The 27,741-nt window shown below is 40.6% G+C and overlaps 1 pseudogene; it reads right to left on the reverse strand.

Moving 5' to 3' along the window:
* Positions 1-233: 233 nt before the first annotated feature.
* Positions 234-27,741, reverse strand: LOC114652824 (uncharacterized; annotated as a pseudogene).

The following is a 27,741-nucleotide window of genomic DNA, read 5'->3' on the forward strand; positions in this document are numbered from 1 at the left end:
TGAACACGGTGCTGTGTCTGTGAGTCTCCATGGCACGCAAGTGTCATGTCATCACGTTGTAATAGTAAACACTATGCAATGTTTAGAACCAGAAATATACAAAAATTAATACGTGGAAATTAACAAGGCGCATGTTTGTGCATCTACACAGCACACGAGGGACATGTCATCACAGTGTGCTTTGTGCAAATGAATTTTGCAAATTTCACGCAAGTCATGCTCGTCTGACATCATCAGATGGCTTGCAGACTTGGCACCTTGTCCTCTTCCTTTTTCCCCCAGCAGCAACCTAAAAAAAAGAGGACAATGATTACTTTGTTTTTTGCTGAACCCAAGACACACACAACATCCTCACACACACACCTCACGTACTAGGTGAAGTCCTGTCCTGGTTCTCCCTCACTGTAGCTGCAGCAGCTGGGGTCCTTGGCATGTGCTGCCTCCGTTGTATATGCGGTACCACGAGCGGCTTCCCCAGCTCCTCAAGGAAGATGCCCTTCTTGTACAGCTTGGACACGTTCCATTCAGGAAAGATCTCCGTCCAAATGACAAATACGTTGTAGGATGATACATCAATCATGTTGAAAAAGATGACCAGCAGCCAGCGCGCAGTCATTCGTTTGGTGCTGTATGAACCCATGACTTTGTCCAAGTTGTCCTCATCCCGTTGGTGGCATTGTAGTTTAGCATCACAGTTGGTTTCTGGTCCTCTCGTGTGCTGATTTCAGCATTTTTGTGCAAAGTGCTCATGAGCACATTTTTCTTCTTTTTGGGTCAGTAAGACACCAGGGCTGTGGTGTCAGTGAAGGCAAACATGGAAGACTGAGGGGCTCTGTTCTTCGTTACCAGCAGGAAGTTCAGCCCTGTTCTTTCGGACAGTTCTGACCATTGTGAGCTTTATCTTTAGAAGCTCCTGACCCAAGTTGTAGCTTGTGAAAAAATTGTCACAAGTTATGATGTGCCCCCTGAGACTGAGACCTTGTGTCATATCAAGCACGACCCTTGTACCCTGATTCTTCTCTGGGGCTCCTCCAGCTGGCTTTCCAGTGTAAACCTGCATGTTCAATGCATAGCTAGTGGTTGAATCACATGCTGCCCAGATTTTTATGCCGTATTTAGCTGGTTTGGAAGGTATATTGCCTAAATGGGCCGTGACCTCTGAATGCCACTAGCCTTTCATCTATTGTCAATGTCAATTTATTTATATAGCACATTTAAAACAACATAGGAAGGCTGTGGCCAAAGTGCTTTACAATAAAAGAAAAAAAAACATACAATTAACACAAATGACAAATAGAAATAAAATAAATGAACATAAATAAAATAAATAATAAATAGAAGTAAGATTACATAATCACAATGAGGAAACATCAGTATTACTGAAGGTCACGGAATGCAAGTGAATAGAAATGAGTCTTTCATCTTGTTTTAAACAGTTCAATTGTAGACGACTCCTTTATGCAATGAGGTAAAGAGTTCCACTGGTGAGGAGCAGGAGCTACAAAAGCTCTGCCCCCGTTAGTTTTACACTTGGTACAATGGATAACAAGAGACAACTGACCAGAAGATCTAAGCGCTCTAGATGGCTGGTGTAAAGCACACAATTCAGATAAATAGGCAGGAGCAAGCCCATGTAAAGATTTAAAAACTAGCAACAAGATTTTAAAATCAATTCGAAAACTGACAGGGAACCAGTCTAAAGAAGCTAATATTGGAGAAACAGAATCAGACTTTCTTGCCCCAACCAGAAAGCGAGTGGCAGCATTCTGGACCAACTGTAACCTGCGTATCAGGGATTTGCTAATCCCAGAGTACAGCAAATTGCAGTAATCAAGAAAAGATAGCATAAGTAGCTTTCTAAGTGATTAAAGTGATTTGCTTAATCCTTCTATTCTGCTTTGAGGCTGAGTGTAAATGCTGGACATTCTGACAATGTGGTGACTTGTGATACTAATGATCTGAGTTAGTAAAGTGAAGTACAGTTTTCACTACACATATTTTGAGATATAGATTCAGCATTAGTAATATTTGTTCAGAAAGAGCAACACATAATATATGCACTCTTATTGTGACATTAGGGCCTGGGTTATAGAGTAGTGGAAGTTGCTCTACCCACTTGTCCCACACTGTTCTAATAGTTGCCAGCTTGTCTCTCTCCAGTCAAACAGCCCTTGTCTCTCGATTATCAAATCAGATTACTCTGGAGAAAATATGAAAAGTCTCCAGAGACATTGTGGCACAAAATATAGCCCTGCCTGTCTCTGCATCCCACAGACTGGCTGTTGATTCATCCCTTGACGTATAGACCCCAGCCAGGATGAGGACACCCAAATATGCATGTAAAATCAATTTTATCCAGTTCCTTCCACTTCTCCCCAAAAACATGCCTTCCTTCTAGATTAGTCATTTCGAGAATGATTTTCTGTATTGAGTTGGGCATGACCAGCTCAAAAGCTGACTTGATGTCTGTCACACGGGTCACTGCCATCCTAATGGACCCTGGCACATTCTTTATTATATTTTCAGCACACAGTTTTGCCTGACGTATATTTGGGGATGAAGACCACTGTATTTCACCATTTTGTGATTGGAATGTCTTGTTTGGAGGAATATGAAGAGCAGCTTCCTCATTTTGGTTCATAATCAGAATCATCAGACTCAGAATTGACCTCAAGATGGTCTTCATCGTCAGACACATCCTCCTCTATTTCACTGTCATGATCAAAGATGAGTTCCAGAGCCTCCAGGGTTGTCACCTGTTTACTTCCGCTGCTCATTTTCTAAAGCTCTGACAGAGTGTATATCATACGTCGCTGCAGAGTGTAATGTTGGTAGGACTCCTTTTGCAGAGAATCTCTATATGTTTTGCTCCTTCCATGCTAAGTGTCCAATCAATGTGATGGAGTTTGCCCACTGGAACAGAAAAATTCCTGTCAAAAGTCATAACACCTGCATTCTTGCACTTTACAGATGAGGTCAATAGAATAGGGAGAGGGTGTATGTGAATGTATGTGTGTGTGTGATTGGAGTGAAATATCTCTCACAGTTGCAAAGGAACAAATAGTATTTGACACTTCTGCCCCCTTTAACCTCCACTTTGACTGCCGGGTCAAATTGACCCAAACAGTATCTCTGTAAAATAAACATGCGGGAAATGAACAATTTTCATTTTTTATGTTGATTACACTTATTAAGCCAAGCAGAAGTTTCATACTGAAAAAAATACTTTTAACTGTTTTTTTTTTAGATTTTTAAAATGGGACAATTTGACCCATAACATAACAGGAGGGAACACAGATAGCAGTATTGCCTCACACAATGTTTAACATTGGCTCATTCCCCAAACGGTGTGTCAGCTGTAGTAGATGAGGAGTTTGGTGAAGCGAGAAAGGGTGTCCTCTCATTCTCTAAAAGCATGCAGCTAACATTACTAGAAACTTTACATTGGCCTGATAAGAATGACAGATTGGAATTGGTATGTGCAGGAGTGTCAGTGTGTCCTGGCATATACAGTACAGCAGTGTTACACACAGGGCTAGCTCCTCTATTGTAGGCTTCATTACTGTAAGAGTGTCCACCCCCCTAGGACTCTAATAAGGAAAAGTGGCTGTTAAACCTGTATGAATTCAAGAAAGCTTTTTATCCCATCAATGGGATGTAACAAATCAGCTTTGGTTACTTTTCTGAATTTGATATGTGCTTATGGAAACTGGCTAGATAAACAAACACTGTTTTCTCATTTTATATTTAAACTATTTCCTTCTTATGAGTTTTAATTGAACAATTAATATGAAGAAAGAAAACAAAATATAACCATGCAACAACAATAATATTTATTTACTAGGGGGTTACCCCCTGTTCATTTCGGTCACCAACCCCCCCGGCCTGTGCTATGCGCCAGCCACTTCACGTCTCTGCTGCTCGCGTTTTGAAGAGGAGGGTTGAACGCACCCAAGGAGACATGGTCGCTCCTCCGAAACCCCCTCTTAAACAGTGACACAATGCTAAACGAATAGTTTTTTTTTACCTCCTCTTTGCTCGATCAGCTGCTGGCTTGCTGCTGCTGCATACCATGTGATCTGCATCTCGCGCAGCGCTTTGAACATTTAAAAGCCTGTACAGCAGCTGTCCTACTCTTTGTCTTTTATTTCTGGCCCCGGGCGTGGTTAAATCTGTTGGCACAAAGTCTCGTCTTGCGGGACGTGAGTTCTTGATATTTTTTAGTTTATAATTTAAAAACGGAATAAGACTCTGAAAATCTAACAACATCACATTAAAGTTCAATAAATTCTGAAAAGAATTATACCAAATATATATATGTAGGTTTTAAAATAAGCCCAATTTAAAGCATGATAAAAACGTGACATAAAAACGTCAAAATCGTTGCACAAAATCGTTGCACTTTTAGGCTTAGGATTTTATATATAGAGAGAGTAGATATAGTACATTTTCATACAAAGGATGTTGTTCAAAGGGCATTAAAACAGGTCGCAGAAGTAGTTACATGCCAAAGAAACAAAAATTAATTTAGATAAGAATACAGTAATAAACAGTACACAAAAGATATAATGAAGAGAAATAGTGTCCATAGATAGATAGATAGATAGATAGATAGATAGATAGATAGATAGATAGATAGATAGATAGATAGATAGATAGATAGATAGATAGATAGATAGATGATAGGGGTTTTTGTGCACTCCTCCAGTGAGGCAAAGACTTATTTCTTTTTATGATGTGCTCCTTTTAATGGTAGTGAAGTGTTACTGTTGAGAAATAACTGCAGAACAAACACTGTAGCATATTATGTCTGTGCCCAGCATCTTAGCAGAAAGTGCACAATTTTCAATTACAGGGTATAGTTAGGGGCTTCTGTGAGACATTGCACTGAATTTATGTGATATTGAAGTGGAATCCTGTAGAAAAATGGTGACAGGATGCTTTAACATAAGAGTAAATCAACCAAAACCTGATCTACTGTATATTGAGTCAGGAAATGGTGTATTGGGTAGTAGATTTCCTGCTAGCCTCAAATCAAAGGATTTGGAAGATCATGGCACTTGGAAAACTGAATTGTGTATAGGACATTGTATGTGGTGTGGCAGACGGACCTTGCCCCACCGGGACGCCTGAAGAAGGGAAAGACCGGGAGGGGGGCAATATCTTCCCCGGGGCGCAAGAGGGCAGCCCCCCTGGATTACATCAGGGCCATAGATAGATAGATAGATAGATAGATAGATAGATAGATAGATAGATAGATAGATAGATAGATAGATAGATAGATAGATGGATGGATGGATGGATGGATGGATGGATGGATGGATGCTTTATTAATCCCAAGGGGAAATTCACATACTCCAGCAGCAGCATATTGATAAAAAACAATATTAAATTAAACAGTGATAAACATGCAGGTATAACAGACAATAACTTTGTATAATGTTAATGTTTACACCCCCGGGTGGAACTGAAGAGTCGCATAGTTTGGGGGAGGAACGATCTTCTCAGTCTGTCAGTGGAGCAGGACAGTGACAGGAGTCTGGCGCTGAAAATGCTCTTCTGTCTGGAGATGACACTGTTTAGTGGATGCAGTGGATTTTCCATAATTGATAGGAGCCTGCTGAGCGCCCGTTGCTCTGCCACAGATGTCAAACTGTCCAGCTCCATGCCAACAATAGAGCCAGCTTTCCTCACCAGTTTGTCCAGGCGTGAGGCATCTTTCTTCTTAATGAGGCCTCCCCAGCACACCACCGCGTAGAAGAGGGCGCTCACCACAACCGTCTGATAGAACATCTGCAGCATCTTATTGCAGATGTTGAAGGACGCCAGCCTTCTAAGGAAGTATAGTTGGCTCTGTCCTCTCTTGCACAGAGCATCAGTATTGGCAGTCCAGTTTATTATCCAGCTGCACTCCCAGGTATTTATAGGTCTGTACTCTTTGCACACAGTCACCTCTGATAATCATGGGGTCCGTGAGGGGCCTGGTCCTCCTGAAATCCATCACCAGCTCCTTGGTTTTGCTGGTGTTCAGTTGTAGGTGGCTTGAGTCACACCATTTAACAAAGTCCTTGATTAGGTCCCTATACTCCTCCTCCTGCCCACTCCTGATGCAGCCCACGATAGCAGTGTTGTAAGCGAACTTTTGCATGTGGCAGGACTCCAAGTTGTATTGGAAGTCCGATGTATATAGGCTGAACAGGACCGAAGAAAGTACAGTCCAGTTCCCGAACTGCAGTTCCCGAGACGCACATACTGAGATCTGTCTGTAAGAGAGTCCACGATCCATGCCACCAGGTATGAACCTACTCCCATCTCTGTCAGCTTGTCCCTGAGGAGCAGAGGTTGGATGGTGTTGAAGGCGCTAGAGAAGTCCAGAAACATAATTATTACTGCACCACTGCCTCTGTCCAAGTGGGAGAGGGATCGGTGTAGCATGTAGATGATGGCATCCTCCGCTCCCACCTTCTCCTGGTATGCGAACTGCAGAGGGTCGAGGGTGTGGCGGACCTCTGGCCTCAGGTGGTGAAGCAGCAGCCGCTCCATGGTCTTCATCACGTCTATCTACGTTTTCAAAATGTTTCTGATTAGCCATCAGAGCTTAAACGTATTGCTTTTTTTTTTGCATATGGTAACCAATGCATATTTTTAGTCTCATTTAAAGCTTACAAAATTATAATAAGCAGAATTCTTCATTATAATAAAACCTTTTGTATAACAAAAAGCTCAATGCAGCAGTTCTGCTTTAGAAATAAAGCTTTTAACTACCTCCAGTTAAACTAGCTCTGATATGTGATGTGGAGAAAGATGGTGCCATCTGATTTTTATCATGATGTACTTTTGAATTTTTAAAAATGATTTAAGATCATCATTTCAAAATTGCTTTTGCAATCAGTTCCTTACATGTTGGAGAACATCCAGAAAGTGTTTATCACGATGTCCTTGGAGCAGTACAATTGTACAGATTAATTGTACGAAGGTACCAAATGACAATGGCACGTTCAGTACTACAAAAATTGCACTCAGTAACGCAGAGGCTTTCAATTCTAGAGGAGGCAGTAATAGCTAAAGGTGACCCTTGAGTATCAGAAAAGTGAAGACAAATTAACATTCATGCCAGGCACATATACTGTAATAACATTTATAGGTTGAAAATGGTGGAAATAAGGGGTGGGGGTGGGGGTCAGAAAATCCATTACAGCAGTATTGGCATTGGTCTTTTAACTTCTTCTTCTTCTCCTAGCTATTCCCATTTAAATGGACAGTGTGCAATCACAATAGACTCAAAGCCACTGTAAAGACACCAAGTTCCTATTTTTTCAGATTATTTCATCAAATTTATTTTTGTTTAGATTATGATTTATTTTTATCATTATGTCAGTAACGTCATCTTGCCACCATTATTTTGGCATGCTTTTGCTGAACCACAGCCATGTTGTTTATAGCAATGGCACCTCATTACCTCATTACATAATGTCCAGCATTGTGGAGTGAGATGTCAGCTTGTTATCAATATTAAAGAGCGTGAGGTCCAATAACATTTTACAGCAGGTACTCCGCTGCTGAAACAGAAAAACACAGGTATGGCATACCAATGTGCTCTACCTCACATGAAATTCTGCATAGTTATGTACCTGCTTAGTAAAAATTAATTTAAAAAAATTATAAAATGTGTATATACAGCCAACATGCAAAAACCTCAGTTTGACAGGGACAAGCAGGCCATGTCTGATACCTGCTGCATGTAAATATTGTTTAATCTGGTGTCACATACGTGTGCTTGGAAGACAACTTCAAGGCTTGCCTAAATGTCATTATATGCCGGGTCAAGGGTTGGTGTTTTTACCTAATGCCTTTCTTCATCTTTTAACATCAGACCAGAATGAAGGCGCGAAGGAAGCCTGACATCACTTCCGGATTGGACATACCGGAAACTGCCTCTTCCAACTGGAACGACTTAAAATTACCACCAGTTCCATATTATGGCAGTCATCGGGACTCATATCTGAGAAGACGTTCATTACCTTGGCATTCCTGTTAAAGACCTTAAAGACATCAATTTTTTAAACAGGGTTTGCCTTCTGGTGCCCCAACACATAATCTTGTCTTGTGTGCTCTGTTCACAATGGTTACAAAAGGCTTTCTTTTAGCAATTGCTGCAGAAAAGTTCAGAAAGATATGAATTTAAGTATTCACAGAAAGGATTTCTTTCTTCTCTCTGATATGGAGTAAAACTTTTTTTTACTCACAGACTTTATTGAATTTGACAAGGAAAGCTGCAGGTGAACACTTCTTAGGTAAACAATAAGTTCTTTCTAACTCTACTTTTCCAGTAATAATGACTCCAAATATTGTACCTAGTGCGGTCTCTGTGGCCACAGGATTCACTTCGTAAAGTACCAGTTATACTGAAACTAGCCATGGTTATCGGCGTTCTGTTTCTGAAGTCACGCTCACTCTTCCAGTGTTTCTGATTATCTTCCGCTCTGTCATGCCTTGTCTCTCTCCATAATCCTCCTCCTTTATCTTCAATGAGGCCATACTTATCCAGTTCTCTGGGAGTCTCTGCCTGCTGTCTGGAACCTTCCTGGGCTTTTAAGGAGTAATACAAATGTTTCAGGGCTTTACAGAATGCAGAATTCAGCATACCTGTTGGATATTTCCCTGTCAACCACCCATCCTGCTCCACCTGTATTCAGGGTAATATGCTGGCTACTGTAGTACAGTTTGCCTCCATGACTCTCTGTGTGTTGATACTGTGACATCACATGTGTGCTCATTCACACTTGGGGCAATGATTTTTAATGTGTGTGTGCGCTGATTTGCTTGAATGGAGTAGTGGAGAAATGTATAAATCTACGTATTGTCTCACACTTTGTAAGCATATTCAAAGTTTGATGCAAAATTTGAGAAATGGTTGGTTGTGACCTACCCAAGTCATCCCTGTGGCCAATAAGTAACATTACCGACTCTTTCATTTTGGCTCATGGCTTCTGCACATACTGCAGATACATCAATCACGTACGGTACAAGATTTGTAAAGAATATTACTCCATCTCTGTCCAATCTGTATCTTTTGACCTTTTGACCTCATTGTTGTCCAGCACTTCCAAAACATTCCCCTTTTCTGTAATGTGTGTGTCGATCTTTGCCTGATTGTCACCTTTTATTCTTAGCGAGTTAGACGAGTTCTCCTAAATCCTGGTTAAGTTAGAAGTAGTGTCCTAAATGAGGATGCTTTTACCCCTACTCTGAATTTTTTGAACCAATTAGGTCCGTTTTCCTACTGTGAGACACTTGATAAAGACAGGCACAAATTGTGATTTAATTTCTGACTTTTATTGTCAATTGTTCTTCTATATTAATTTTCTTAATTTCGTAACATTTTCTGTATGTTCTTTAGATCTGTGGTGCAAAAGGCCACCTTGTTTTTTAGAACTCATCACTGCTAGCTTCATTCTCAACAGACCCAGAATTTGAAATAAAGCTGGTGCCAGATGTGGGTTATGCCGATGGGTTCACTTCCACAACTTCACATTTCTGAGCAAGGCCTACGTACCTCTGTATCCATCTCCACTGTATCTGTGTGGCCTGCCTCAGACCATAATGTGTTACCTGCTTTAACACAGATTGATCTTTGTCTTTCTCAGCTGGATTTTCCTGGAACATATCATGCCTCAAAGTCATGAGTTTGCTTGTACTATTTTAAAATGAAATAATACCCAAAATTATAATAAGGTGAATTAAAAGTACATCTCATAAGAGAGTCTGTCTCAAGTATCCAAGCCCAATAACAGATGAGACCAACACAGGTCTGGTGTAAATTATACTCTTCTGACAACAATGATGTGTCTTTAGGATTCTCTGGTCAACAAATGACTAGAAGAGATGGGCAGATAGGCAGGAACCCAACATTATTTGCTTCCAGGCTAGTGATGTCCTGGCTGAGTGGGAAAATGAAGAAGGAAATGGAGAAGCCCATCAACTGAGGAACTCTGCTAAACAGCCAATTGGATTGGACATTTAACCCTAACCCTAATCCTAACCCTGGTTTACTCGACAGTTATTTATTATAACCCTTCCACCACCCTAATCTTAATTATAGTCTAACCATGCATATCGAGTAACATCACTGACATATAATATAATAATTACCCAGATGCTTTTTTAAAAAACATTTTGTATTAGAGAACTTTATGGTTGAAAGGTTTATCTTAAAGACAAATCACTGTATTAACATCATATCTTGTGTGTACTCAAGAAGGCAATAATGGGATGTTAAAGCCCTCATTTTCACTGTTAAACAATAATAGTGAAAATTAGGAGGAAGGGCCTAAACCAAAAGATTGCAGATGTTTACATTATTTATTCTCAAATTAATGAGCCCCTGATAAATCAAATTGTTATGAAATTCTTTTCATTTCATTTTTGCATAATGCCTTTCAATGAGCACTGGTTCAGAAAGCTGTAACAAGTTTAAGTTAATAATGCAAAATGCATCATTTACATACATAAAAATACAAACTAGGTAAACGATATGTATGAACCAATACAGTTAGAAAAATGAGCAAATTCTGCAAATGACACAGTACAGAAATTTGTAAAATAAAGCCACTTTTCTAGCACTAATATGATTAGTCTTATTTTATTTTGCTTTTCATTGAAACAGAAATGCAGATTTATTTGGACTTTACGCCTCAAGTACTTGTTATGGATCTGAAGCCCAGCTACAATCTCCATTTAAATGTTAGGGACCAACATACGTCATATGTCATTGTAGCTCTAAAACACTAGCGTGTAAATGTTTTCCTTCGATTTGTGACTTTGATTACCCATAAATCCCACTAAACTGTCTACACTTATCTATCAGGAGGAAATGCATTGTCAGTCTTTTCTATCTGCGGTGGGTTGGCACCCTGCCCAGGATTGTTTCCTGCCTTGTGCCCTGTGTTGGCTGGGATTGGCTCCAGCAGACCCCCGTGACCCTGTGTTCGGATTCAGCGGGTTGGACAATGGATGGATGGATGGATGGAATCTTTTCTATGGCAACTATGTTTCTGCATGATTTTCTTTTTTCTTCTGTACACACAGCAGAACACATGACACTAAAATGTTCAAATCAGATAAAACATTTAAACTATCATAAGCATTTGTAAGCACACTTGTATCTATGTCCTTTGTGACAGGTGGCCAGAATCCTTACCCGGCCAGGACGCCCAGAGTGTGGAAGAACCAGGGGAGAGAGTAGTTGTGGGACAGTGTCTCCCTCGGACCGATAGAGGGCAGTCCCCCTTGGTTTCCAGTGGTGCATGGACTTTTCCAGGGCCTTATTTAAGTGTGGCTGGAAGAAGCTCGTTAGGCACCTGAAGTCCATCCAGGTGCCCTATAAAAAGGAGCCGCCTCACTCCATAAGTTGGCCAGAGTTGGGCGGAGAGGACAAAGCCTGAAGAGGAGTGGAGGGAGAAGGACTGGCGGCAAGAAGGGACTGAATGGTATTGGTATGGTGGGTTGTGTTGTGTTGACTGGTATTTTGGGCAAGTAAAACTGTAAATGAACGTGTGTAGTGTGGTAAAGCCTGTCTAATGTCTGTCTGTGTCCGGGTTAGGGTGGCGATATGCCCCCTAATAGCTCACACCTTGTATTGTCTTATGTTTACAAATGGCTTTTGATATAAAGTGCACATCGGGCATGGTAGACATGGTTCTAATTGTGATGTGGAGATATAAACCAGTCAGCCACAACACTAAAACCACTGAAAGATGAACTGAATAACATTGATGATCTTGATACAATGGCACCTGTCAATGTATAATAGACAGCAAGAGAACACTTCATTCTTAAAGGTGATGTGATTGGAAGCAGGAAAAAATGGGCAAGTGTAAGGATATGAGCAACTTTGACAATGGCCAAATTGGGATAGCTAGACAACTGGGACAGAGCACCTCCAAAACAGCAGGTCTTGTGGGGTGTCCCCTGTATGCTGCAGTTTGTTCCCACCAAAGGTGGCCCAAGAGAGGACAACTGATGAACTGGCAACAGGGTCATGGGTGCCTAAAGTTCATTGATGTAGGTGGGGAGTGAAAACTAACCTATCAGGTCCAATCCCACTAAGATCTAGTATAGCACAAATTACTGAAAAAAAGACGTAGTGCTGGCCACGAGAGAAAGGTGCCAAAACACACAGTACATCACAGCTTGCTTTGTTTAAAGCTGTGTACCTGCAGATGGGTCAGAGTGCCCATGCTGAATCCTGTCCACCACTGAAAGCACCAACAATTGGCACATTAGCATCAGAACTGGACCACGGAGTAATGGAAGAAGGTGGCCTGGTCTGATGAATCAAATTTTCTTTTAGATCTTGTGGACCTCTGGGTGCATGTGCATCATTTATCTGAGGAAGAAATAGCAGCAGGTTACACTATGGGATGAAGGCAAGCTGTGGGAGGCAGTGTGATGCTCTGGATAATGTTCTGCTGGTAAACCCTGGGTCTTGGCATTCCTGTGGATGTTAGTTTGACATGTACCACTTACCTAAAGATTGTTACATACTACTTTAACCCCCTAATGTCAATGGTAGGCCTATTCTCTGATGACAGTGGCATATTTAAACAGGATAATATACCCTGCCACACTGCAAAAAATTGTTCAAGAGGGATCTGAGGAACATAACAGACAGCTCAAGGTGTTGACTTGGCCTTCAAATTCCACAGATCTCAATCCAATTGATCATCTGTAGGATGTGCTGGAAAAACAAGTCTGATCCATGTAGGCCCCACTTCATAAACTGCAGGACTTAAATGGTCTGCTGCTAATGTCTTGGTGCCAGTATACCACAGGACACCCTCAGTTGTCTTGTGGAGTCCATGCTTCCACGGTTCAGAATTGCTTTGGCGACATGAGGGAGACCTACACAATATTAGGCAAGTGGTTTTAATTTTGTGACTGATTGGTGTATATCTACTCAAAAAGCCTGCTATCATTTAGGAAACAGGTAAACTAAAGTCTGTACCTTATCAGTTCCAGTATAGTGGACCTAATCATTTAGTGCCAACAGATTGCAGACAAATTCTTTGATTATGATGGCAGATAATCTTAAATGTTTTTAATTTGCTGGCATCTGTGATGCATGACACTGTTAAAGGGTCACAAATGAAACAATTTGAACTCCTTCAAACTTAAATGCATCATCCTTAGCAAAAAGTGCCCAGTATGATGCCATTGCAATAGAGATGACTTCCTTCTTAGAGCTGCAGCACTCATCAGAAACAATACCCACTGTATCATACTGCATTTTTATATAGATAGAAGCCATTTTTCATGCCATAAAGTCGACTTGGAGTCAATATTAACAATCTTCCATCCATCCATCCATTATCCAATCCACTATATCCTTGTAAAATTCATAAAATGGAGTATGCTGCATTACATTTACATTTTACATTTATTTGCTTAGGAGATGCTTTTGTCCAAAAGAGACTTACAGAAGCGGTCAACATAATCAAATAAAAGTCTGGCTGGAGGACTGTATGGGAACAAGTATTACAGGACAAGGGTACAAAACTGATCTTCAAAAATGAAGAGCTCAGAACAAAATACAAGTGAGTTATAATTTCTTGGTTACAAAACCCTAACAGCTAATATCAGTTTGACAGGAATTCATCAAACCGCAGAGTGTACAAACACTCCTTAAACACGTTGAGGGAGGCAGAATTTTGAATGTAAGTGGGCAGCTCCTTCCACTAGCCAGGAGCTGCATATGAAAAGAGTCTGGACTGAGATTTGGTGACATCACCAGACACCATTCATCAGTAGACCTGAGTTGGTGAGAAGCAACAATGGACCTCACAAGTGTCACTATATATATAGGTGCTGATTTACTGACTACTCTGCAGGCAAGCATCAAAGATTTGAACTTAATAAATGTCACTATAGGGAGCCAATGTAATGATCTGAAAAAAGGAGTAACCTGTGTCCATCTCAGTTGGTAGGACAACAGATGTGCCACTGTGTTTTGAATTATCTGCAGCAACTGGGTGACACATGCCAGGTACTTCTGCCAGCAGAGAGTTACAGAGGTCCAGACATGACAAGACCTAAGCTTGGACCAGGAGTTGTTCTGCATACTCTGTCAAATATGGTCTGATCTTGTTTATATTGTATAGCCATTGGATATATGAATCATTATAAGCAACCCAATCATAGCTCATCCTAGTCTTGTTATTGTGTGAGGAACACCAAACTATAACTATAACTGGTGGTTAGTCTTTAGTTGTGTGTAAGGGCAAGGTCTTCAAACAAGCTCCTCAGCTGTCTGCTCTATCCATCCCATTATGGGACTGTGTGCCCTTTTAATAGCAATGAGAAGTTGCCTCCAGTGGAGTTTCTTCCATGACCTCACTTTCTTTACATGGAGAAGGTTGGGTTGTCCCTAGTATGTGCTGGATTGATTACTAAAAATTGTGTCATGGCAGCATTTCTTTGGCTGCAATTGTCTAAGCCCAGGCCAACACCCTTGTCTATAGCCCTTCTGGCACACACTGAATACAAGACAACCTGCATCAGTGTGCTGGCACTGTGTTCCTCTCTTTTTCTGTCCTTGTATGCTTGGGGATGTATGCCAGCACTCATGCTCACAGAAAGTTACAGTAGTCCAGACATGACAAGACCGAAGTCAGGACCAGGAGTTGTGCTGCATACTCTGTGAGATATGGTCTGATCTTGTGGATACTGTGTAGTCATTAAACATATGAATCATTACAAGTAACCTTACCACAACTCATCTCAACCATATCACACTGGATTCCGAAATATTTTGTTATGTGGATAAATGCTAAGCTATGAAACCAGCGATGCAGAGGTCTGTGTGGGACTGGCAAGTTTCTTGAATTTTTGGACGATCTCTCCATTTTCAATGGTGTTTCTCAAGTGCACAGTGAAGATGATCTTTGTCACATCAAATGGAGGTGAATGTTCCACACACTGCATTTGTTGCCGGTGGCAGAATTCCACACTTGCAGAAGAAAAATACATTTTTATTTTCAGTGTATGCTTTTAATGATTGTCTTTGCTGAAAATTGTAGTTACTATTTTTCCCTTTTCAAAATAAGTTTTGAAAATTTGCTTTTTTAAAAAAAAAAATAGTTATCGCTGTTTTTCCTGTTAATTCACGTTTCTCACGACACTTCAATATTATAGTTTATGTCTTTCATATTTTATGAGATGCTTATTTTCATTTTGAAGTGAGAATATGTCTTCTTACATTTTTCTGTGCTGCTTTTGTTGTTCTTGTTGGCTTTGCCTTATCTTACAAATACATTTTTTTAACATGTACTGTAAATCACACGTTTCAGATTTCACAAAACGATGTTGCAGTGGTTTGCTAGAGTTAGTTTTTTTTTTTGGACATTTTTGCACAATGTTCTCTGCATTTCTGTTATGCTTTATGGGCCTTTCAAGATTTCATGTGGTTTTGTGGTTGATCCCTTATAGCAGCGATGGAGACAGGGATGCCAGGCTTCCAAAGCAGACCAGTAAAACATGTGGTTAATGTGTCAGAAGGAGGATAGAAGTGACATACAAAAACAAAAACAGAGATGAACTTTCTTCAACCTTTGTGTTGAAATGTTCCCTCATAATCCTGAGCGTGTGTGATAAAGAAGCAGATCCCTGATTATGAAAATGTAAGCATAAAACTTGCAAAATAAAAGACTGCATTTTTTATCCGTTCTGTCCAGCACTTTATTTTGTGAATGATATGATTTTATCTATTCTTATGAGTCAATAGAATTGCAGGCTGGTTTTTCTGATTTAGTATTTTACAAAGTTATCTCTTATACCTGTTTTCCTTCAGTTCTGTTTGTTAATTTTGATTACTTTCTCACAAATGTATTCTAAAGAAGGGGTCCCACCTCACCCAGAGCACTTCACAGAAGGCAAAAAGAATACAACACTATGACATGTTTATTAAAAAAAAAGGAGAGATGATCACAGTCAGCACTCAAAGCACAAATAAATTTAATAGAGCAAAATCTGCTGCCTGCCTTTATAGATCAAAACTTTAGTGTCTCAGGTTGGGTGGCTCACCCACATGCCCACCACAATACTATAACAATGCCCTCCTCACTTTTCCTGCCTCTCTACTACTCTCCTCAGATCCTTGCCTCTGTTCCTTCTGAGTGTTCATTACCACTATCAGATTTAAATCTTATCCCAGAGTCCATCTAAGCCCCAGAATCGTTGTAAGATCCAGACGTGGCCTTGTTATTGTGTGAGGAGCACCGTGCTATAAGTACAACTGATGATGAGTCTTTAGTTGCTTGTAAGGGCAAGGTCTTCAAAGCAGCTCCTGGGCTTTCTGCTGTGTTAGTCATCTTATGGATCTGTGTGCCTTTTAACAGCAAGGAGGTGTTGCCTCCTCTAGAGTTTTTCCCATGACTTCACTTTCTTTACAAGGAGAGAGTTGCATTTCCCGAGTATGTGTTGGATTAACTACCAAAAATTGTCCTGGAACAGCATTGCTTTGCCTGCAAATGTCTAACCCCCCAAGCCAAAGCCCTTGTCTATTACGCTTCTGGCACACGTGGCATACAAGGCATCTGGCCCCACTGTTCTGGCACTATGTCTCTTTCTTTTTCTTTCCTTGTAGACTGAAGCAGGGCGTTGATAATGTTAGCATTGCAAGACGCCTTAGTCCACAGTTTACAAGTCAATGAAAACGACTGAAGAAGATGCAGAACACACCAGATTATCTGTCTTCCTCTTGCAATGGTTACAAACCATGTTGTATGGATTTCCTCGTCATTTTAATTTCTCCTTAGTGACCTACTCCCAATTTTCATCCTCTTATAAACTGCTGCCTTTAAGACAAGTCACAATCCTACCCCTTGCCAACCTTTATCACCTGTCTTCAAATATGTGCAGTAAATGCTGAACAGTGTTTACATTTTGTTTATTTTTTCACTTTCTTGAAGTTGTGTAAGTGTTCAGCTAAGTTTCTCTTCTGAGAAGAGTATTTAATACAAGTACATTGAATTAGGACATTAAAACAATCCAGATGAGAACAGGCCATTCAGCCCAACAATCCTATCCACTTAATTCTTCTAAAAAAACATCAAGTCTAGTTTTTAAAGTCCCTAAAGTCCTTCTGTCTACCACACTACTTGGTAGCTTATTCAAAGTGTCTATGGTTCTCTGTGTAAAGAAAAACTTTCTAATGTTTGTATGGAATTTACTCAATCAAAGAGCTGGGGTACTAGAAGTGTAAACCCTTTTAATGTGAAGCATTTCCTTGAAAGAAAAAAAAGGATGCAGTGTTGGTCCATAACAAAGGTCTGTCTTAATACTATGGTTCCTCTATGTCTTTGTTGGGAGGAGAGTCCAAAATGAACTCCAACTCCCAGTTGTTCATCTTGTGATATAGGGGCTTGACGTCCAGAGGTGTAGTAGATGTGAAGTCAGTGTTCTTCTGCATTGTAATCCACCCATTTTACTGACTTACTACCTGGCACCCTAATAAACTTGTAACAGTTGTGAAGGATTGCCGGCTTTCTACTCCGGCCCTCACCCCCAGGCCGCCAGGAGGAGCTCTCCCAGCAGCGTGGATGTGCCCCGAATTCCAGCAGGGCATCATGGACTCTGTAGTTTATATGCACAGCCCTGCTGGATACCATGGGGGCCACCAGGAGTCGCTGTAGGGAGGCTGTCGGACTCTTACGTGCCCTATAACCCGGAGGTGCGTCATGATCACATGACAGGAAACGACATGCCTCCGGGGTGAAGAAGAGTTTTTATATAACCCGGAAGTGTTCCTAGTCATGTGGACAGAGAGGGCAAAACACTTCCGGATCAAGGACTATAAAAGGACTATGGGAAATCCCAGACGTCGAGCTGAGCTGGGTGGAAGGGTGGCAACGCGTCTGGGAGTGGAGGATTGGTTATTGTTGGTTGTATTATTGATTATTATTGAGTATTGTGGAGTGGAGGGTGCTTTGTGCACTATTATTATTATTATTAATAATAATAAAACTATTATTTGGACTTTTATCTGGTGTCTGACGTCTAGTCTGAGGGTTCAAGGGGTCACGGAGACCTCAATCTATCACACAGTGTACCACTTGAGTCAGGCCATTCAGCCCCAAAGGCTTGCCAGAACTATCCACTTGAGTCTTCTAAAATAACATCAAGTGTAGTTTTAAAAATCCCTAAAATTCTACGTCTACCACTACTTGGTAGCTTATTCCGAGTGTCTATGGTTCTTTGTTAAAAGAAAAACTTAATGTTTGTGTGAAATTTAATCTCAACAAGTTTCCAAATGTGTCCTTGTGTTCTTGATGAACTTATTTTAAAATAAAAGTCTCGATCCACTGTAAAAATTCCCTACATAATTTTAAACACTTCAATCATGTCTCCTCTTAATCTTCTTTTGCTTAAACTGTGAAGGTTCAGTTCTTTTAATTTTTCTTCATAACTCATCCCCTGTAGCCCTGAAATCAGCCTAGTCGCTCTTCTCTGGACCTTTTCCATCACTGCTATGTCCTTTTTGTAGCCTGGAGACCAAAACTGCACACAGTACTCCAGATGAGACCTCACCAGTGCGTCATAAAGGTTGAGCAGAACCTCCTTGGACTTGTACTCCACACATCGTGCTATATAACCTAACATTCCGTTTGCCTTCTTAATGGCTTCTGAACATTGTTTAGAAGTTGATAGTGAAGAGTCCACTGCAACTCCTAAATCCTTCTCATAAGGTGTACTTTCAATTATTAGGCCTCCCATTGTGTGTTCAAACCTAACATTTTTACTTATGTGTAATACTTTACATTTACTGACATTAAATTTCATCTGCCACCAATCTGTCCAAGCCTGTATGCTTTCCAAGTCCTTCTGTAACGATTTAACAGATTCCAGATTATCTGCCAATCCACCTATCTTGGTATCTTCTGCAAACTTACCCATTTTATTAATTATATCTCTATCCAAATCATCTATATATATTAAAAATGGTAGCGGCCCTAACATTGACCCCTGTGAAATACCACTCTTAAAGTCAACCAATTCTGATAAGGTTCCTTGTACCCTCACCCTTGTCAACCTTTGTACCTTTTACACCCACAGCACCCTGAACTCCCACTTCTTTTAGTTTGATTCCCCAGCTCTCATGTGGCACCTTATCAACTGCTTTATGAAAGTCAAGATAAATAACATCATATGCTCCACTTTGATCATATCCTTTTGTTGCTTACTCATAGAATTTCAACATGTAGTCTTCAGAACCCTTGCTGACTGTTGAGTAAAACTATTGTTCTTGTCATGTGTTGCCCGGTCTTATCTGTCTTGTTTTCACAAACTGTGAAAAATGAAATGATGGCAAGACTTTCTTTTTAAGTATGCAGGGGAACTTTATTTATCACAGCTCTTACATCCACGGCATCCGTGCTCTAAATTAACTCTAAAAAAAAAATTGAGGTCCCTTTTTCTGGTGCTTCCTGATGACATAGGTGTCTAAATAATGCCTAATAATAATAATACATTTTAATGACATATCTTAATATTTTGCTGACACATAAATATTACATTATCCTTAATAATTCCTTCCATTATTTTTTCCTGTGATGCACTTACCAGCTTATAGTGGCTTGTATCTGTTCAATCACCCTTTTATATATGGTGATAATATTTGGCGTTTTCCAGTCCTTCGGAATTTCCCATGTGTGCAGTGACTTCCTAAAAATACGTATCAAGGGTTTATATATGTACTTTGTAATCTCCTTAAGAACTCAAGGGTAAGTATTATCTGGTCCTAGAGATTTGTATAATTCTAGCTTATTTAATCTAAGCAGTACTTCTCCCTCTACAATTTCCAGAACACTTCCTGAGTAGTCCCGTTTATCTCTGGGAGACTGGAAGGTTTCTTCACATGTGAAGACCTCAGAAAAATGCAAGTTTAGAATTTCACTGTCTGTATTTTTAAATTCCCCTTTACTATTCCTGATGCAGTTCACCTCCTCCTTGACTGTTCCTTTAAAACTAAAATACTGAAAGAATTTTTTTGGGTCATCATTCGCTTTATCTGCTATATTCCTCTCTAACTAATTAAATCTAATTTAATTTAATTCAGTTCCTCTCCAGTTAAAATTATACGACAGACATGTAGGTAGCCCAGACTATAGGTGCTCTTCATACTGTTTATTTCACTTCCTTTACACATTCATTAGTGAGTTGAAATTGAACCAGAGTGGGTGTAAGAGTGTGTGTGTTTGCGAATGTGTGCGTGTGAGCTTTGTGAGATTAGCCTTCCATGCATAGTTAGTCCTGCCTTGCATTCTCTATTGCAAGGATGCACTCCAAATTCTTACAGCCCGTTATTGGAACTGATTTTTTTCGAATATGGATGAATGGATGAATCAGTAAGTTTTATTTCATCAGATTTTTCAGCTGCTTTCTGTGTTTTCTATACTCCTATAAATATGTTGGTTATATATATTACGACTACTAGACAGTGCTCTGGCCACTAGGAATATGATGCCATAACAATGACATTTAAAAGGTAAAAGGAATGGGGTTATTTAGGAGTAGCAAGTATTATAACCTTTAACGTTTTTGTAGAGCTTATTTGTTCTCTTACAGAGCAGTTCAAATTCTCTTTTAATGGGCTATTTGTCTTCCAATTTCATTTCCCTTTAGACTTGATCTCATCATAAGCAAATTAAGCACCTTTCAACAGGTGGGGTTCTTCCTTTTCCTGTAGCTAAATTATAATTGGTAACCTCTTTTGGGGGTGCTCCTTTTAAAAGTCTCTGTTGAGTCATGTGATCAAAAGAGGTGGTGCCAGTTTATCCGCTAGTAAATTTCATTAGGCATGTCCTTCATCGAGCACCATTAGGACCTTCCTGGAATTCTTGCACTGTCTTTGGAACTATTTCTGACAAAAAAAGCAGACATACTTCTAAGATGCCTTCCAGAGTTCCTTTTACTAGCAACTCAGAGGTGGTAGAGTGAGTTGTGACTATATGCAGTATTAATATTTTGACTTTGACTTTTCAGGTTGACGTTTGTTTGTGTGTATATGTTATCTCAAAAATGAACCACTCAACCCAAACGAAACATTACACAGTTATTACAACTGTAAAATGCTAGAAGCCTATTGATTTTCTGGAAAATTGCTATAGTGGATTTTGTTCTTCAGGGAGTACTACATACAGGCAGGTCTTGGATCGTAATTTATGGCAATTCCACAGGTAAGAGCAAGCATATAAAACGCAAGCTCCCCTCCCCCCAGCCCCCCGAATTTCTCTTGTGAACTAAATTTTTATTCATTTTCTTTTAGTAACTGTTTTTTACCTATTAATGAAGTGAACTAGTCTTGGTGTGGATGAATATGTAACAGCTATCACTAACAGTGAGGAATCATACTGCACAGTGTGGACTTTGACATCACTTTGCGATTACATGTGTCACTGAATGGAACTGACAAGACACCCGGCCACACAATAAGCTCAATCCCAGATGAGCAGCTCAATCAGGCAAGTAGCCAAGTGATAGAAACCACTCCTTGTAGTTTCCAGAGGCTTCAGTACATGTCTCAGCCATGCCATCTCAGGCAGTACAGCTGCTTGGAGGAGGAGAAGGTGACACTCTGGCCAGTCACTTACAAAAGATGGTACATCTCTGCTGAGTGATCAGGTGTCAGATAGTGCTGGGTTTTCATGCCATCATTATTCCTTTTTGAACTCTATGAATTATTGTGTCATTATCAAAAACTGTAAGATGTTTTAGCATAAAGTTAATATAATGTACACACTCGACTTTTATACCAGTTTAAATCATGTATGTTTTATGATTTAAAGAACAGTAATATTGCTTCACTCTTATTTTAATAATATGCTTGAAATGTTTTTTCTGTGAAACTGGTAATAAACCTTTACTGTATGTATTTTGCCAATTTTTCCATTAAAAGGAATTTTCAATGCAAGCCCTGACTTTTAAACAAAATTGGATTACTAAGGTCCACAGAAGTTCTCATCTTGGGGCCTGCTTGTATACAGCAAAGGTTTCCTGTAAAGAAAGAGATTATTCAAGGAAAGTCATGTACTAAGAACATTGTTTTATAATGTGTGACATTCGGGTATCTTGTATTTCTTCTCCAAAATACTGATGACAATTGAGAAATCCATACATTTACATCTACTGGTTGCTATTACAGTCTGTTTGTTGCCAAGATTATAGCATTTAAGTACACTGAGCACTATTTTATATTAAATTTGATCATTGTAATTTTTTTACACATTATGGGAAGAGAGGTTGTTAGGCTGTCAAGCTTTATTCCTGTAAGGTTTTACTATTTTGAGTAATCACAATGTATTTGGAGTGTGTTCTAAAATTTCATTCTTCTTCTTATTATTATTTTTTCGGCTGCTCCCGTTAGGGGTTGCCACAGCAGATCATCTTGTTCCATATCTTCCTGTCCTCTACATCTTGCTCTGTCACACCCACCACTTGCATGTCCTCTCTCACCACATCCATAAACCTTCTCTTAGGCCTTCCTCTTTTCCTCTTAAATGGCAGCTCTATCTTTAAAATCCTTTTCCCAATATACTCAGCATCTTTCCTCTGCACATGTCCAAACCAACACAATCTTGCCTCTCTGACTTTGTCTCCCAACCGTTCAACCTGACCCGACCCTCTAATGTACTCATTTCTAATCTTGTCCATCCTCGTCACCCCCAATGCAAATCTTAGCATCTTTAACTCTGCCACCTCCAGCTCTGTCTCCTGCTTTCTGGTCAGTGCCACCGTCTCCAACCAATATAACAAAGCTGATCTCACTACCGTCCTGTAGACCTTCCCTTTCACTCTTGCTGATAGCCGTCTATCAAAAATTACTCCTGACACTCTTCTCCACCCATTCCACCCTGCCTGCACTCTCTTTTCACCTCTCTTCCACAATCTCTGTTACTCTGTACTGTTGATTCCAAGTATTTAAATTCATCTATCTTTGTCAACTCTACTCCATGCATCCTCACCATTCCACTGACCTTCCTCTCATTTACACACATGTATTATGTCTTGTTCCTACTGACCTTCATTCCTCTCCTCTCCTCTCCAGAGCATACCTCCACATCTCCAGGGTCTCCTCAACCTGCTCCCTACTCTCACTACAGATTACAATGTCATCAGCAAACATCATAGTCCATGGAGACCCTTGTCTAATCTCGTCTGTCAACCTGTCCATCAACATTGCAAATAAGAAAGGACTCAGAGCCAGTTCCTGATGTAATCCCACCTCCACACTGAATGCATCCGCCACTCCTACTGTAGACCTCACCACTGTCACACTTCCCTCAAACGTATGCTGTACAACTCTTACTACTTCTCTGCTACTCCCGACTTCCTTATACAATACCACAACTCCTCTCGGAGCAGACTCTCATATGCTTTCTGCAGGTCCACAAAGACACAATGTAACTCCTTCTAGCCTTCTCTACACTTCTCCAACAACACCTTCAGGGCAAACATTGCATCTTTGGTGCTCTTTCTTGGCATGAAACCATACTGCTGTTCAATAATCATCACATCCCTTCTTAATATAGCTTCCACTACTCTTTCCCATAACTTCATGCTATGGCTCATCAATTTTATCCCCCTGTAGTTACTACAGCTCCGCACATCCCCTTTTTTCTTAAATATTGGCACCAGTACACTTCTTCTCCACTCCTCAGGCATCCTCTCACTTTCCAAGATTCCATTAAACAATCTGGTTAAAAACTCCACTGCCATCTCTCCTAAACATCTCCATGGTTCCACAGGTATGCCATCTGGACCAACGGCCTTTCTATTCTTCATTCTCTTCATAGCTGTTCTTACTTCCTCCTTGCTAATCCTTTGAACTTCTGCATCTCCCTGACTATCCCACTTCTTCTTCGCCATCCTCTTCCTCTGTATACTCTCCTGTACTTCCCCATTCCACCACAAGGCTTCCTTTTCCTCCTTCCTCTGTCCAGATGTCACGCCAAGCACCCTTCTTGCTGTCACCCTTACTACATCTGCTGTAGTTGCTCAGCTGTCTGGTAACACTTCACTGCCACCCAGTGCCTGCCTTACCTCTTCCCTGAACTCAACCTTGCAGTCTTCTTTTTTCAATTTCCACCATTTGATCCTTGGCTCTGCCCTCACTCTCCTCCTCTTCTTGATCTCCAGTGTCATCCTACAGACCACCATCCTATGCTGTCTAACTACACTTTCCTCTGCCACCACTTTGCAGTCTTCAATCTACTTCAAGTTGACTCTTCTGCATAGGATGTAATCTACCTGTGTACGTCTTCCTCCACTCTTGTATGTCACCCTATGTTCCTCCCTCTTCTTAAAATACATATTCACCACAGCCATGTCCATCCATTATCATCTGACCTTCTTCATTCCTCTCCTTAACACCATACCTACCTATCACCTCCTCGTCTCCTCTGTTCCCTTCCTCAACATGTCCATTGAAATCCACTCCAATCACCACTTTCTGTCCCTTGGATACACTGTTCATGACTTTATCCAACTCACTCCAGAAATCATCTTTTTCATCCATCGCATACCCAACTTGTGGGGCATATGCACTGACAACATTCATCATCATACCTCCAATTTCCAGCTTCATAATCATTACTCTGTCTGACACTCTTTTCACCTCCAGAACACTCTTGACATACTGTTCCTTCAGAATAACCCCTACCCCATTTCCCCTCCCATCCACACCATGATAGAAAAATTTGAATCCACCTCCGATCCACTTGACCTTACTTCCCTTCCATTTAGTCTCTTGCACGCACAATATATCATCCTTCCTTCTCTCCATCATTTTGGCTAACTCTCTCCCCTTACCAGTCAAACTGCTAACATTCAAAGTTCCTACCCTCAGTTCCACTCTCTTTATCTTCCTCCTCTCCTCTTTCCTCTGAACAAGTCCCCAGCCCACTTCTTCTTCTTCTTTGGCCAACAGTAGCCCAATTTCCACCCGCACCCTGTTGGCCAACAGTACTGGTGGCGGTCGTTGTTAACCCGTGGCTCAACCGATCTGGTATGGAAATCTGTCATGTTGTCTGCAAGTTGATCTAGCAAAATTTTACACCAGACGCCCTTCCTGACATAACCCTCCCCATTTATCTGGACTTGGGACCAGCACGAAGAAACACACTGGGTTGTGCATCCCCTGTGGCATGAATTTGCAATGTTCTAAATGATAGCACTACAGTGATACAATTGGTTAGATTTGCTGCTTTTTTGACATCTCAAGTTGAGGTCACTGTCACTGTGGAATTGCTCCCAATGTTGGGGTGAGTTTAGTTCATAAATCTCCAAAAAATGCTTCTTATGAAAAGCATACATATGTTTATATGAATGAGTGGACCCTGTTATTAGGCGGGCCCTGTTTGGGCTCAGTTCTGTCAGAATAAGCTCTGGGCCCCGAAACCATGAGCTGGATTCAGTAGGTGTTTGATAATATACTGTATGTGTACCTATATGCAGCTCAAATGAGGGCAAAATTAACACTCCAGCCTTACAGATCCAGTCCTGGCTCTATTACTGTCTTTCTGGTACTTTCATATTCTTCTCATTGCAGCATGGATTTTTATCTAAGGTCCTTACTTTCCTCTCACCTTCCAAAGACATATGTTATGTTCATTCAAACTCTCTAGACTGGCTGTCATTTAGTAAGTGTTCCCTGTAATGAACTAGCGCCTGAGCCAGAGTTGGTTCCCAAAGCAACTGTGGCCCTGAACTGACATAAACAAGTTTGATGATGGATGAATAAATGAATGTGCAATCATTACTAGCCTGGAAAATATATGTCCATTTTCTGAACCAAGCCTATTGATTACAGGGTAGCAAAAACTATATTTTAGAAACATCGACCACAAGGCAGAAACCAATTATGAATGGATTGTGGTCTACGATAGGGCATGCCCACACACTCACACTCACTAGTGACTATCAACATCAAAGATCTGACAGAAGGCCTGGTGACTGTGAGAGGAAACATGAGTATCTGGGAAAAATCTCTGGGGAAACATGTGGACTCCACACAAGGTGCTGTCACTACCTGCAGTGCTGCCCTCATGGCTAATCCTATGAGCATATCATTTTCCTGAGGTCAGTAATCTTGCTACCTATATAGAGGAACCTTTCAAAAACTGACCCAGAAGACAGATATTTTAGAGGAGGATACAACTTTTTACCATTAAGCTCACCCCCTTAGGACTGATTTGAGACTTGCAGCAGAGGACAACGCATTTCAAACTGTATTATAGAAAAGGAAAATTATTTCAGTGATATAAAAACAGTTGTAATCATTTTCTTTCTGTATATATACACTATTTCCTCTGTATTAGACAAATGTGTCCTTTATCTGATTAACACATCAGGCTGACACCTCTTTTAAATGTGACAGAAAAACAGGACGTGGATTGCAGCACTTAGCTGGTGGTAATTGCTTTTATTTTTGCCCATTATTTTTTCAAAAGAGAAGTGTAATATAAACTTCTGATCTGGTTGAAATCAGATGTCATTCTAACAAAGTGGGCGAAGCAATGCAAGTGTACTGTTCGATTGCCTCAAAACTATAGCAAAACTATGAGAAGAAGATCATCACTAGAAATAAAATGTAGTAGAGCACACTGTCATGCTTTTAACTGAGTTGCTATAATGTACACAAGACCAAAACTGAAAAATGAAAACAAAGTACATGAAATCGCAGGAAAATGTCATTTGCATTTCTACACAAAGAAGAAAATAGTTATGTTAACATTTTAGTTAACACTTTGATAGATTTCCTGGATGGCATTGATGGCACAGGACACAGTGTGTCCCCTGGAGGGCAAGAGAGAGGACACTTTCACTGGCACCAGGGATTCAAGGAAAGGCACCAATAGACAGTGGCAATTGTCAAGAGAGCAACAGACAACATCATGATCACACTACATCGAGAGAGCTGCATCCTGGGAAGAAAACAATAATACTATAATACTCTTCTGCAGGCACTCCAGAATGTCCTAGTGGTGTAACACTTTCCATCTAGAGCGTGTGTGAGGCAGAAAGAGAGAAAGAGAGCAAGACCACCGATGTTTATCAGGAGGTCACACGTGACCCTCAGCCTGAGTAAGTGGGTCCACTAAAAGTAAGTGGACTACTGGAGGAACACTAGTCATAAATTTTATCCTATTTTGTAACTTACCCAAAGTGCATAGACAGTGGTAGCAACTTCAACCACCATCAATGTGCAGCAACAGCAGCCATTAATGTGCCAGTACGGTCACCACACATTTTTAGCCAATAAGGGACAGGGAACGATTAGGGGGCCAGAATGACCAGGCTGTAATAAGTCATTTAGCCAGGACATTTGGAAACACTCTATTCTTTTCAAAAGATGCCCAGAGATCTTTTATGACCACAGAGAGTCAGGACTTCTGTCTTACATCTCACTCTAAGGATGATGTCATTTTTTTTAGCACAATGTCCTCATCTCTGCACTGGGGTATTGAGATCCACACACAGACCACAGAATAAGTGCCATCTGGCCTCACCAACACCTCTAACAGCATCTTTTTCCTGCATGATCTCCCATCCAAGTACTGGCCTGGCCCAAATATGCTTAGTTTCAGTTGGATCACCTGTTCTGAAGTCCAGGTGGTATGACTGCTGGTAGGGGTAGGGCAGGAGCTTGAGTGACCCAATGTCCTGAATTTCCTTGGGTAGTCCCAT

This window comes from Erpetoichthys calabaricus, chromosome 5 (genome assembly GCF_900747795.2).
Source record: "Erpetoichthys calabaricus chromosome 5, fErpCal1.3, whole genome shotgun sequence".
In the NCBI taxonomy this organism is placed as follows: Eukaryota; Metazoa; Chordata; class Cladistia; order Polypteriformes; family Polypteridae; genus Erpetoichthys; species Erpetoichthys calabaricus.